Source organism: Parasteatoda tepidariorum, chromosome 4 (genome assembly GCF_982258835.1).
Source record: "Parasteatoda tepidariorum strain Cologne lab strain chromosome 4, Ptep-v5.0, whole genome shotgun sequence".
NCBI lineage: Eukaryota > Metazoa > Arthropoda > Arachnida > Araneae > Theridiidae > Parasteatoda > Parasteatoda tepidariorum.
The window spans coordinates 34626271-34630640 of NC_141758.1; positions in this window are offsets into that span (position 1 = coordinate 34626271).

Consider the following 4370-nt stretch of genomic DNA (forward strand, 5'->3'; position numbering starts at 1 on the left):
TGATAACCCATCTCAAGCAGAGTTTGCGGTACTTGAGTCTTTTACTCACAGAGGTATACAGTGCTGACCGTGAAATTTTCGGAATCAATTCACTCAACTTGGAATTTGTGAACCGGCGATTTCCGCGAATCGCCTGATCCACGCGCTGAACAAGATCATCGCTTGACACTGACTTCCTTCCCTGGACGCCTGCATCACGAACATCTGTACGTCCAGCATCAAAGTTCCTGCTCCATTTCCACGCGTTGCTATCACTCATGAAAGCTTCTCCGTACGCTTTACTCACTCGTCTATGAATTTCAGCTGCATTACTTCCTTCAGCATGCAGAAATCGAATGACGGAACGCAATTCACATTTGGCGGGGGACTCTATTTTTCGAAGCATGTTTATGTGCTCCGTGCGTGCTCAAAAATGACAACCGTTAACCCATGCTTTACCATGGCCAGCTGAAAACACAGCGCAAGACGTCTGTGCACAACCCTAGCAGATTTTACCCGAAGTTTTCCTTTAGCGACCAATCGGACCTTGAAAAAAAATAACCCTCGTAATTAAGTTTTAAGAATGAAAAAGCAATGACTGTATTTTAAAGTGTTCTACATATTATTGTTTGTTGTAGTACTTCATTTACGTTGCACTAGAGCTGCACAATCGGCTATTGGTGACGGTCTGGGAAACATCTCTGGGGATGATCCGGAAGGCATGCCATCGCAATTTTGATCCTCTGCAGAGAGGATGACACTCCCGCTTCGGTAACCCGACGACTAGCACGTGAATATATTATTGTTTGAATTTGGATACTGTTTGATTTGATTTGGTTGACTTTTTGCTATCTATGGTTGCCCACAAAAACCAACCAACTCCTTGAACCGCTACATAGTTTATATTTTCTCTTTATATATTACAACAAATTTTTAGCAAATAAATTGCGTAAATGCAATGCTATTAATGTATATAAATAGTTAAATTTAAAGATGAAAAATAGAATAAATGAATCATTTTATTCATAAAGACTTTGACAACTTAACTTTCAAACATTGTTCTAGTGATCCAATGTTCTAATCCCTCTTGTAATATGATTTTCTACCTGAGGGCAAAGTTATCAATTTGCCTTTTTTGTCAACGCAGAAGTACACCCCGCCGTTGTGCTGATAAAGAGCATAGTCACCGTTTTCCAAACAGTCAGGCTTGTAGCTGCCATCTAAATTTTTGTTTAAACAAATATCAGTAATCAAATAAACTGTCACATACAACGTCAGGGCATCATTTTAATCAAATAAAGAGTGCTTCCTTTTCTAGTATAGGAAGATGGGTATTTATTTACGTCGCACTAGAGCTGCACATTGGATTATATTCAACAGTCTGGGAAATAATAACATGCCATGACAATCCGTGAGGCGACTTCCTCAATTTAGACAAAGATCTAAAGGGGAAGGAAAATTTTTTCTCCAGATCCCTGTACCCAAGGTACTGCTCAGTGACCAACCACAACACTTTCGATTCCATAGATTGTGAGAGTATGTAAATCACTTGTACTGGGTGGTTCTTAGGGTCGTAGAGGATCGAATCAGGTCTACTTGCATGTTTGGTCTGATAGGACTGTTTTTAAGAAGCAGTGTCGAAGCTTTCAATTAAAGGAGGCAGTGCCATATGCCAGATTTTAACTCTTCGAATATATACTCACAAAAAGTGTTGTTTATAATGTGCCTAGGGGTCGAATTCTACCATAGTAAAAAAATTAGCATTTCCTACAAAGTATTCTTAAGTCTTCCTTAAAATTTAAGAAAATATATTTAAATTTTAAGAATTTAAAACAAAAAATTAATAAATTTGTTTGAAAATTATAGTTTATTCTAAATAAAATAGTCTGCTTAAGATAAATATTTATCTGTTAAAGAATTAAATTTCCTGATAAAAATAAGTTAGATTTAAGTTTTATTGTCCTCAGATCTCAAATGATTGGTGCCCGCTTTTTTTATGCATGGAGCCGTTACCTCTTTCACCTCTGCATGTTACTGACAAAGTGTACCGCCTTCTTATCCGGTTAAAAGAGCTATTCTCTCTCAGGATTTTGAGTTAACCCTTTAATGGGCCCTTTATTTCCAGTAAAGGTAAATAAAAGTATTTCTGGAATTGAAATTGTTTTGAGAACAGTAATTGATATTTAAAAAAAACAACTCATTTAGTTTATAAAAATGCCATTTTTTTGGTGGTAAATATATTTAACATGACCTATTAGGAACTTACTGACTTTTATTTTTCTTTATTTATAAACAAATTCCTTAAATGCTACAAACTTCAAAAGGAATTATGTCATCTGAAGTAGTGAGCCAATCGTCTGAAGTAGTGGGGTTTACTATGGTTACGAGGTTTAACTGTTTCAAGTAGTTGCATGCCAACTTTTTTTATTGACTGGGGGGGGGGGGGAGCGAGGAGCCAATGCAAAGTCGCGATTGCCCGATTTAATGTCTTAAAATTAATTGTATTATAATATTGTTATTATTAAATATATCTGTTTTATAGTTTTCCCATTTAAATTAGAGAAATAATTAACGTTTATAATTTTTTTATGCGCGTAACATCAATTTTCTCGTAAACAAGTTTTATAATAATTAAGTGTGCACAAGCAGTTGCAGAGTTATACTGAAAAACTAATAAAGTGTACAAATAATCTTTGGAGAATCCAAAATTTGTCATTTTTCAAACTATGAAACTATTATTTGAAGTGGAAAAAAAGCGCTCATAGTTTATATGAGCTACTTTCCAAGCCCAAGCAAAAATATTCTTTGCCGCTCATTCACTTAAAATTAATAAATAAAAACTAGAGAATAAACTGACTTAAGTTTTTAATTTAATAACATATCTATAATAAACAATTTTACAGGCATTACTTCCTGTGAATTAAAGCTCTTGATATTATACATTTCGCATAATTGTTATGTTTGTAAAATGAAAGCAAAGCGAAACTCCATACACAACTTTGATTTTAGTAATTGGAATTTCATTAAGTTCCAATTTTAATGGTTTGAAAGTAATATGTTGATTACTTTGTAGTTGAAGAAGAAAAAAATTGTGCACACAGTTATAAGACTCGTTAATAATACGATATTTCCAAAATCCGATATCTTTGAAATTTCTGTCCTCACTAACAGTTCAGACGCTTTTGTTCAAATTTTGTTACTTGAAATTGCATCATCTAAAATGACATAAAATTTTTTACACTCTACAGTACTCCCATCACAAATTAAATAAAAAATAATAATGACTTATCTATAATAGTATATTTTTTGCATGAAATTTTTGGAGAAAGGGTTTTACAATTTGTGGAATTTTTTATCCACCTAAACAGTTCCAGATACACCGAAAAATGAAAGAAGAAAAAAAGGGAAAATGAAACTCAAAGGATTGGAACTTTGACTAAACAATTGGAACAATGTTTTCGACGTAACGATCACTTCAACATTGTGATAGTAGTATATTGTGATGTTTTAAGGATTAAAAATCCAAATTCGTTAACACTAAAAATGTTTATTCAGAGGAAGTATATTTTTGTGCTTGAGGCTTTCCTTAATTTAATGTAGTAAAATTTCTAATTTAAAACATCGTCAGCACAAATTATTTAGCATATTTAAGATAACAATTGGAACAAAAGGAGAGAATTTTCATTTTAAGAGAACCGGAAAATTAATTATTAGAAGAGAAATTGACGCTGAATGCATTAACAAAATCGATGATGGCTCCCGATTTCTTCTTTGCTCAGGGACTTCTTTTTTCTCTTTCAGTCAGAATCTTAAAATAAATTATAATTTTTTTTTGTATGCATACTTTTATGATTAATATCATTTTTGCATATTTTTAGCTTCACGAAATTATTTTTAAGGAATAACTTGTTTTTCGTAAATACATTTTGAAATTCTAAAAAATTAACTTAAATAAATTTTTAATTGAGTAAATAATATATTCATTTTATGTAAAGTTTAAATTTAAATGTTTTGTAAAAATTTCTTATAAGTTACACACAATATTTTATTCCCTACTTTTTCATTCAAAACCAAATAAAAGTTATTTTTAAAATTTTTTAAAAATCTCTTATTCAAAAGTATTGCAACCCAACGAAATATATAAGCAAAGAATGGAAGAAAGATATTGGGATTCAAAATGGGCTACAGGTGGTGTAGAACAGAACTATGGAAAAACTTCACTTGCTCTTACCTTAGCGTGTGGAGAGTCATAGAGGAATTAAGTACATTAGTATCGGTCTTGGTTTACAAATGGATTAAAAACATATTAACTACGAGGCTATATGGAACAGAAAACTAGATTTAACGTAGTTCTAAAAAAAAGTGTTGTGGAAAGTTAAAAAAATACATTT